The sequence below is a fragment of the Cydia amplana genome, chromosome 15 (assembly GCF_948474715.1).
Source record: "Cydia amplana chromosome 15, ilCydAmpl1.1, whole genome shotgun sequence".
NCBI classification, from domain to species: Eukaryota; Metazoa; Arthropoda; class Insecta; order Lepidoptera; family Tortricidae; genus Cydia; species Cydia amplana.
The window spans coordinates 6,769,380-6,780,080 of NC_086083.1; positions in this window are offsets into that span (position 1 = coordinate 6,769,380).

Sequence of the window (10,701 nt, forward strand, 5' to 3'; positions counted from 1 at the left end):
CGACCAGGAAAACTAAACTTTGAGGATTCCAATATTAGAATTAGAATACTTTTAATTAGGATAGCATTACATATACTTATTTCTGTTTTTATGTAAACCAATTATTGATAATGTTACTGATATTTATTTAATTAAGTAAATTCGTAGTATCTACTAATGATTGTAACCGGACCTTATTAACGATCATTAATTTTAGACTCATCAGTTGTCAATATGTCAAATTTGTTAAATATTGTTTCATTAAGTACAAAGATAATGTAATAAAGAGGATACAAAGGTAATAATGTAAAGGATGTAATGGTTTTATTTTCAATTTTCTACTTGTAACTCTTGTATGTTTATTATTTATTTGATTAAAACAATGAGAAAAAGTTATTTCAGCATGAAAAAATAAGTTTTTTATTTTTTGTTAAATAAGTGCATACGGTAGAAAAGTTCGCGTTATGTCAAAATATCATTAATAATTGGTACTTAAATCATCTGCAAGGATATTACGGTATACCTTTAATTTTTGAAAAAAAAAAATCCGTTTTACTCGTACGCTCCATACATTTGCTTAGAACAAAAATTCACTACGCGTAAGTTATTGGTTCGATCAAACTCAAATTCATTTTTTGTAGTCAAAATAACGAGTATAACCGTATAAAAATAAAAAAATAAAATAATAAAAATAAAAAATATATATCGATTTAAAAAAAAAGTGCACCCCGTAGGAAAATTCTAATTATGTGGAAAAATCAAGAATAATTGGTTTTAAAATCATCTGTCAGGATATTACGGTTAACTTTTTATTTTCGGAGAAAACTCGTTTTTTCTGATACGCGCCATACAAAGATTTTGAAAAAAAATTATAATTAATTATTTTTCCAACCAAATTAGCTAAGATTAATTTTGGGACATAATAAAACCTAACAAAAGCTATTCCAATAAAAAAAAAAAGCGGCCAAGTGCGAGTCGGACTCGCCCATGAAGGGTTCCGTATTTAGGCGATTTATGACGTATTAAAAAAAAACTACTTACTAGATCTCGTTCAAACCAATTTTCGGTGGAAGTTTACATGGTAATGTACATCATATATTTTTTTTAGTTTTATCATTCTCTTATTTTAGAAGTTACGGGGGGGGGGACACACATTTTACCACTTTGGAAGGGTCTCTCGCGCAAACTATTCAGTTTAGAAAAAAATGATATTAGAAACCTCAATATCATTTTTGAAGACCTATCCATAGATACCCCACACGTATGGGTTTGATGAAAAAAAAAAATTTTGAGTTTCAGTTCGAAGTATGGGGAACCCCAAAAATTTATTGTTTTTTTTCAATTTTTGTGTGAAAATCTTAACGCGGTTCACAGAATACATCTACTTACCAAGTTTCAACAGTATAGTTCTTATAGTTTCGGAGAAAAGTGGCTGTGACATACGGACGGACAGACAGACGGACAGACAGACGGACAGACAGACAGACATGACGAATCTATAAGGGTTCCGTTTTTTGCCATTTGGCTACGGAACCCTAAAAAGTTCAAATTTAAGACTTCGGTTTCTATTTCTATGGAGGCCGATTTTCAGCCCACCGTGTGCCGGAAGGAATGTGAGTAAATCTTTTTCATCAGCCTTTCTGTTCCTTTTATACGTATCCTTACTTGTTTTGAATATATGTGTTATTAGGGATTAGAAAACGCCGTAATAACATTAATAGGTTTAGAATATTTTTGTGTTATTAAGGATAGTAAAATGCCATAATAACATTCCTAGTTTAGAATATTTTTACGCGTTATTAAGGATAACAAAACGCCATAATAACGTTATTAGTTTAGAATATTATTCGTGTTATTAAGGATAAGACAAAGCCATAGTAACATTTGTCTACAACGTCAGCGAAGGTGTCAAACTCCACTTTCAATTGGCCTACTTAGTTACTTAGGTATTTTGCAATCAGTTTATTTTTAGCGTGTTTATATTATATTTGCATTTAAAATGGAAGGCCTTACTTTGGTTCCTGAGAATGTTATTAAAATGATCCCGATTTTCAAAGGAAAATACACACTTACCATTATTCCCAAATATCCTTACCTTATGATGAATTGGATTATTCTTTGTTTTTTACCTACTGATGGTAAACTTAAGTTATGTTTGTTTGTTTTAATATTACGTTTCTCCATCTTGTCTTTTCTTTTAATTCTTTGTCATCTCTGTAAACTACATATATCTCTGTAAATTTTATTCTTGATCGTTTCACTTTAAATAATTGTTTCATTTATTCAAATATCATCGTACAATAATATTGTTTTTACTTGTAAACCGCTTTATGTCCACCACAGGACAGGCTATGCCTAGTGTGGGGGCCAGCATAAATGTAATACTGTATATTTTATTTCCGAAATAAAACATTTGTATTTGTATTTGAATAGATTGAAATTCCGACCCGTAGCAAGATACTGCGAGGAAATAGAAGAAGACAAATACATCTGCACTGGTGACGACGTAGTACAACATCCAGCAGCAATTTGCATAGAACAACTGATGTTACTCAAAGACAACATATCCAAATGCAACCAACAAGTAATCAAAACAGAAGACACAGTTATACAGAAAATTACATCCGACCATTGGCTTCTGAATTACATCTGACCAGAACAAGACCAGTGGTAACAGAAACATGTGGAGACGAGGTTTCCAAACACAATGGTGTTAGCCCTGCCGCCGAGGTCACACACTCGGAAAAATTGTGGCAATCTAATAAATTCGAGTAAGTTGCGGGATGTAAGGTATTCCGTAATGGCGGCAGATATTGCCACCTTCTGCTAAAACATTGATTGCCTAATCGCGTCATTGCTGCACACAACTCAACAAATACAGGACGTATATTTCTATTCTTGTGAACATGGACTCAAAGCTCCTCCTAAAACAGGGACTGGGACTGTTTTAGGAAAACGCTATTGAATTTGTAAAAATAAATTGTGTATTGGTATTTGTAAATCTCACCATAGTCAACGTGTATTACATCATCGACATGGACGGATTTTACATTAGTAGCAGTAAGCAGTTTTACTGCAAGGAGTTAAGTTGGGTAAATGTGGTAACCGGCCAAGTGAGTACCACACATCATATTGTTGGACACCAAAATGAATTGACACCCAAGGACCGTAACCAGGCTATAGATATGTAACCAAATTCGTTCATGGCTTACCCTTCAAAGATGAAAAAGATGATAAACCACCGAAGGACTAAGATGTAAAGCTCATGGAGCTCAACAGAGAAGCAGCTCAAGAAGGCGGTGTAATTGGATATAAGGGTGGACAATATGAGAAAACCCGGATGGACGCCCTGGGCATAAGCAACTATATATTGACGAGTTAGGTTGTCCTAAATTTGATGATCTAGTAAAAACTCTATATACCTACTGACGATTCTATCCGCTTACAGATCGCCATAAAGAACTGTGGTCGACATCAACCCCTAATAAAAAGAAACAAGATTGTTCACTGTCCAGCCCAGGAAGTTTATTTGTTCTGGCGGTATCTGACGGATAATGCCCTCATCTAGCTTTCCTTGTGTGGTAATATCACATGTGATTTATTTAAAATGCAAATCGCCAAATCGCGTCATTGCTGCACACAACTCAACAAATACAGGACGTATATTTCTATTCTTGTGAACATGGACTCAAGGCTCCTCCGCAAACAGTAATTAGCCGTTTAGAAAACGCTATTGATTTTGACGCGGGGGCCTTGAGTTTTTCCAATTGCATGTTGGCCTCGCGGTCGACCCGGGCCTTCCCCAAAATATCGTTCTATTAAATTATACAGGGCGTCCCACGGCGATGCCACATGGAGGGAAAGTACCTTAAATATCATAGATAGCATATTTTGCTGAAAGAAGACTTCATTTTATTTTTAAAACTTAATAAAGTTGCATTCATACTTTTTTAATTTTTTTTGAAAAAAAAAATGTATGGAAAAAAAATTATCGCGTCATTGGAGGAAAAGTACCTTAATTATTGTAAATGAACATCTTACTGAAAGAAGACATTATTTCGATTTAAAAAAACAAGTTGAATTGCATTTTAAATAATTTCATGGTTAAACCGGGAATCGAACCCGCTACACGAGAAAAAAAAATACCCTGTAGCTTTGTCATATCGATCGAAAGGCTTCAATGTGAGAATTACTTTTTTGCTAAATAACGAAATAAAAATAAAGGCCATGCATTTTAATATTTTTAATACAAAATTAAATCAATTTATCAAATGCTAGGTACTTTAAAATGAAAGATTAGTTGCATGCCCATACGGGAATGTCATTATTCTAATCAAAATTTCACATCAAATGAAAAAAATAATGGTCTTCCTTTTGTTTCCAACACTATGTTATTTGGCAAAAAAATAATTCTCACATTGAAGCCTTTCGATCGGTATGACAAAGCTACAAGGTATTTTTTTTTCTCGTGTAGCGGGTTCGATTCCCGGTTTAACCATGAAATTATTTAAAATGCAATTCAACTTGTTTTTTTAAATCGAAATAATGTCTTCTTTCAGTAAGATGTTCATTTACAATAATTAAGGTACTTTTCCTCCAATGACGCGATAAATTTTTTTCCATACATTTTTTTTTCAAAAAAAATTAAAAAAGTATGAATGCAACCTTATTAAGTTTTAAAAATAAAATGAAGTCTTCTTTCAGCAAAATATGCTATCTATGATATTTAAGGTACTTTCCCTCCATGTGGCATCGCCGTGGGACGCCCTGTATAGTTCGTCCGGGGGCGTAAGAGCCAAAAGCCATAAAGATAAGCTAATTAGTCATCTATTGTTAATAGAGCATAAGTGGTTTCTTACATATATGAAAGGCTAACGTAAACGTTTGCATTAGGGTTCAATATCAAATGGCATGACTAAAATTGCAAATGCAATAACAAACATCTGGAGGGTAGGGCTGCAACAAACGGGAAAACTCCATCTAGTATTCCGTTGGAACTGATTTAGTGATAACGTGTTTATACTATTTAGGTTGTTTTGGTAAAAATGTTTCGTCCTTGGGTAGATAAAAAGAAAACAAGTACAAGTGCTCTAACTCATTTAAACAGCAAATAGTCAAAAATGTGTACAATGGACTTTTTAGAGAAATTGGACCTACAGCATTAAAAAAAACTGCTGAACTTACTCAGGTGCCATATGCAACAGTGAAAAAAATTATGTGTCTCGGCGGTACAAGTGAAAGAGCCACCAATACCAACGTAGAAGCAAAAAAGTTTCCGAAAATTGACAACTTCACAGAAGATCTCATAAGTCGAATAATTTATGACAGCTATAGACAAAATATTGTTGTGACTATTGATAGCCTTCTGAAAAAAATCCAAGAGTGTGATGAAAATTTTCCTTATGGCAGAACGACACTTTGTGAGTACCTAAAGCATACTGGATTTTCCTATAAAACCCTTGACAAACGTCATATCAGTAAATCATGGAATCACCTCGACTTGTAGATCTCAGAAAAGAATATTTTAAAAAAATACGAGAATTTCGGTCCTATTATAAATTTATCTATGATTGCTCTAATTATAAAATGGTGGTGCCTCTTTAACTTTGCTCACCCGTTACCATCAAGATGTTCTCTCTTTGACTCCCCAATCCAAGTGAACGAGTCTGCACAACCGTCCGTTTAACTCCCACTTACCCCTACCACTTGCTAACTCAAGTGTTGCCAGGTAAGTCATTAAACATTACCCATTACCCTAATATTAAATTCAGGTATTTTCAGAAAGTTGCCAAGTAAAATTCATATTTGCTTACACTTTTTGATATAATTACCAAAAATCATGACATTCGGCCATCCTACTTCGTGCATGACTCCGGCGCACGAAACTCAATTTAAGGTTGAAAAGAAAATAGCTAAGAAAGCTCCTTTAGAAACACTTATAAAACATTTCTTATACACTGAAATAAATCGTACCTACTCCATGAAATTCCCCTGAGATCGAAATGCTTATTCAGCTTCTTATACCTAGTTGTAAACAATAACATTAAATGTGTAAACTTTGTTTTAAATCAATATGTTTGAGCTCGCGTCTATCATGACATTCGGCCTTCAGTTCTTTCCTTTCTTTATGTTTACTGTCAATTGCATATGTTTAGCTTTATGAGAATTTGACTTGTAGTTAATTATTTACTTGATGTTTACTACGTGTCTTACAAACGCTTAAAACATTTTTCATCATACAGCGATATAAGTTTATGCAATAAATAGATTTTATTCAATGAATTCGATAGTCTTCAAGTAAAATATGATATTGTACCTTTAAAAGTTTAAATTTTAATATTATGAACACAAACTATTTTTTTTATTGTATTTCTCTGAAACAGACCTGACAAATAAATCAGATTTTGGTACCTCTCTAGGAAGAAACTTGGCCTGTTACAATCCCCTTTATGCTTTATAGTATCAACGAGTATGTATGTACTAGGGTACTCTTGAGTGTAAATCCATATTGGTATGTTTATTTCCGAATAGGTACCCAAAAAAAAACGGGATAAAAACAATTCTCAAACTTACAAAAGCGTAGCTGCTACATTTATATTAAAAAAAATGTTTTCATTATTTATCGTTTATGATTTTTAACTGTAATACTATTTTCAGCTCGTACGTTACAGGTCTTTAGCTATTGGTGTTACTTAAGATATACATATTTTCTTTATTTTATTAGCATATAACCTTGCTAACCTGTTTCCGAATTTTAAACTCAAAGTCGACAGAAACACTTGAGACAGGTTTCAGTAGCAAAAGGCAGACTTTATCAATTTTATCATGCATAATTGTAGATTTTTATTTTTGCAAATAATACTAAATAATTGTATAATGTCCAATATTTTGATGCATTTTCTAAATTTCAAAGTCTATTTGACACCCAATATATCTAATAATTTACCAGTTTTTCTTGAAGATTTATTTTATTTCATCTTTTTTTTGTTTTTAATCAAAGTAAGCTTTCCAAAAAAAAACATGTTTCTTCACACTCTTTCAATATTATTTCTCACAGCAATCATGCAAAGATAGCAGATTTTTCAAATCAATGCAAACATTTCTGACGAAACCAATCTTATTGGTGCAATTGGTTTCTTCTTTCATACTAACTTAATTGATTTTAAGTACCTATCTATAGTGCATATAAAGCCATTTATGGCAATTATAATATTCAACTCTATTGACAGTATTAAAATTCAATTTGAAGTAAACAATTTTATGTGACATACATTTTTTAAGCGTACCGACATATGTTAAGTACCTAATCAATAACCGTTTCAATATTATTTTATTACCTCTGTTAAGATGAACTTCAAAATGTAAGTGTTTCATTAATAAATAAATGAACCACGACACAATGACACGAAATTAACTTTTTGAAAATAGAACGTAAATAATACAGAAACTAGATATTAAAAGCGGAAATGTGGAAAGTCATGTGATATACCAACTACAACTTATGAAAATTATGAATTTTGAATTACATTTTTTTTTATCCTGATCCTGATACGAACGAAACATCACAATCATAACTTTGAATACGAGAGAGATAGGATGGTTTTAATTTTGGATGTCTCGATCATTGATGTATATGTTACCCTATATAACCCTTTCTAGATATGCTAGAACAGTTATTAACAACTACTAATGCTATCCCATCATTTAGATAAACTATTCTTCTAGACACTGTTTTAAATCGATTAACAAATCAATAATAATCAAGCAGAGTATGTTTAGAGTTAGACACTGGCATAAATACGACTAAACTCACAATTCGCGTAATTTAAAAGCAAATCAGTTACTGAAATCACGCATAGGCAATGAATGTTACCTATTTCATGTCTCTAACCAAAATCTAAGTCAAATACCTAATTCAAATATTTTTTTTTTAATTTACGACTATACATGTACTTTATTATTTCTATGCTTCAAACATATTATTACGTATCTAGAGGCTGTAGCTCTAAACTTCTTCACAAACTCAGCCATTTCTACAATTTCGCTTTTATAACGTGATTTGTAACTGTATATAACCCTAAATATTCTTCATATAGACGTACACACAACTAAAAATAAAATACCTTTTGACATTGATATCTAATTTACTAGAGCTTTTTTTTTTCATTTGGATATTCTAAGTTTCAAAAATAAACTCGCATCAAACTTTCAATCATAGAGAAAGTACATTTTTATTTCAAAATATTTCGAGACCGCATGTAACGATACTTAAATACTATTTTGTAAGAGAGGAAATCAAGCCCAACCCCTACATGACACCAAACTCGATCGCACCTTATCGTCATCGAGATCACCACTAATACTTACATCAAGACCTCTGAGTCAATTGCATATAGGTAACTCTCTCAATTTAATAATCCTGCTAGCTATAAAGCTATAATCGTATCAAACTTCACAAAGATCAGAATAACGTTGTATGTATAGGTATTAGGTACCAAAGTTATTGCGGAATAGATACTAAAAAATGTTCCTTATGTTTCCATAGGTAACGCAACTTAAAGAAAAAAAAAACAACTGCATACAGTATAAGAAGACAAAAAACAAAAAAAAAAAAAACAACGGGCTGCACCCAGGGAGCGCCAGCAGCGAAAACTCAATGACCAGTGCAAAATGACAATTGTCTCAATTGAGGCCAACGCCATCCAGCGTTATTTCGTCTCATCACTTGAAACCCCCAAACACATCGCTGTCAGTACTCGAGCCATACCAGTACCAGCTAGAGGGAAAGTCACCAGATGGCATTCAATTCAAATCAACAAAGAAGAACTCAATGACATTGTAACAGTCCCTCGACCAGGCCACGTGCCCGCCCCACGTTTTACGAATCTTACGTCTTACGCTCTCGCGAGTTTAACATTTTTTTTTTCATCACAAAAAATGCTCGGCGCCGCCAAAGAAGTTTTCACTTTAAAAATTACATTCATTATCACCACTAATTTTGAAACGACTATTTCGTAATGTTAAAAAAAAATGTTTACTTATAGTTAGTTTTTGAACATTTACTGCTTCATAGTTCATTAAAATGGGTTTGAAATATTTTAACTACCACTCACTTATGGCGTGTACATATACTAATTTAATTTATACAATAAGTTATTGCCAATTGCGTTAGTGTGAAAAATTCTAAATCAAACAGTTTTCCGACATCAATCAGTCAACTATAGCTTCAAAAAGATCATTGTATTTAATATTCAACACAGATATTATTTTATTGAATTCATTTCATAGTCAAAATATATTCATTAGAAAAACCCGATGAGGTAAAAACCAACTACTCTTTTCAATCTTCCGCCAATGACAAGAGTTCTCTGGTATAAAAAAAAATATTCTCTAACCTTTGTTATAAAGTTAGCACAAATGTGACATTTTAACTAACTCTGTAAATTTTCATTGACCCCATTTCACAATTCATTCAACAATTCTCAGTCACCTTGACCCCTCACTCCTATTTGAGCAGGTCAAAACCAATATCAACTTCCTTTGATGCTTTCAACGTTTCTCGTATCTCGTTTGTTCCACCTCGTACTCCAGCACATGATCATTTTAAAATAAACAAAATTCTTACACTTCCTTCTCAATACATTTAATATGACTTTGCAAAACACGTTAATGAAAACTTAACTACATTTCCGTGCAAACAGATCACTCGCACAAGACAGGGATCAAAAAATCAACTCCGAACTCATCCTATTAGACTGACCAAGTCATATGGTTGGTAAAGTTTTACTTGTCATTAACTTCTGTCCTTTTTAAGAGAATTACTCCCATACTGTTGTTAATGTTATTTCAATTTGTTCATTATGTTGAAACTATTTGCAGTATCTCTCATTAACCACGTCGACATTTTAAAAGAGGAATAAAACATTAACATTTACTGCGCAACCCGATCGAAATAATACACGTACTTATCCGTGAAATATTTAAAATACTTGAAATGTAAGTACTCAAACCCTTTTCATGTCTTTACATTACAACCTTCCAGACTCAGTCTTACATAGATTCAAAATGCTTGTTATCACAAAAACACAACAAGAACTACCAGAATATTAATAAAAAAATCTGTGGAGCTGTCGCTAGTACGACATAAATCCTCTGCACTCTCACGATATCTATGCCTACTTTTTTCCACTATAAACATTTTAACATGATCTGCAATAAATGATCAACATTAGCCTGTCAGATATACATCAGTTTATTTTTTTAACTTTCAATAACGTACACGCGCGCTATACTATGTATTTTACTTGTTCCAAACATCTCTAAATTTTCAAATTTAAATAAAAAGTCATCTTCATCAGACGCATACCCGCGTTACACAAAACGAAACTCCAATAACGCATGCTTAAGTAGTACAAATGACGCACTTTCGTGTCATATAGAACTTAACCTTAATGACGCCCCAACGTCAAAAATTCAGCTTCAATGACGTCTCCACGTCATACAAAACAACATCAATGATGCCACAACGTCACACAAATGACAATGCCATGTCATACAAATGACGCTTCCACGTCACACAAATGACGCCTCCACGTCACACACAAATGACACCTCCATGTCATACAAATGACGCCTCCACGTCACACAAAAGACGCCTCCACGTCACACAAAAGACGCCTCCACGTCACACAAAAGACGCCTCCACGTCACACAAAAGACGCC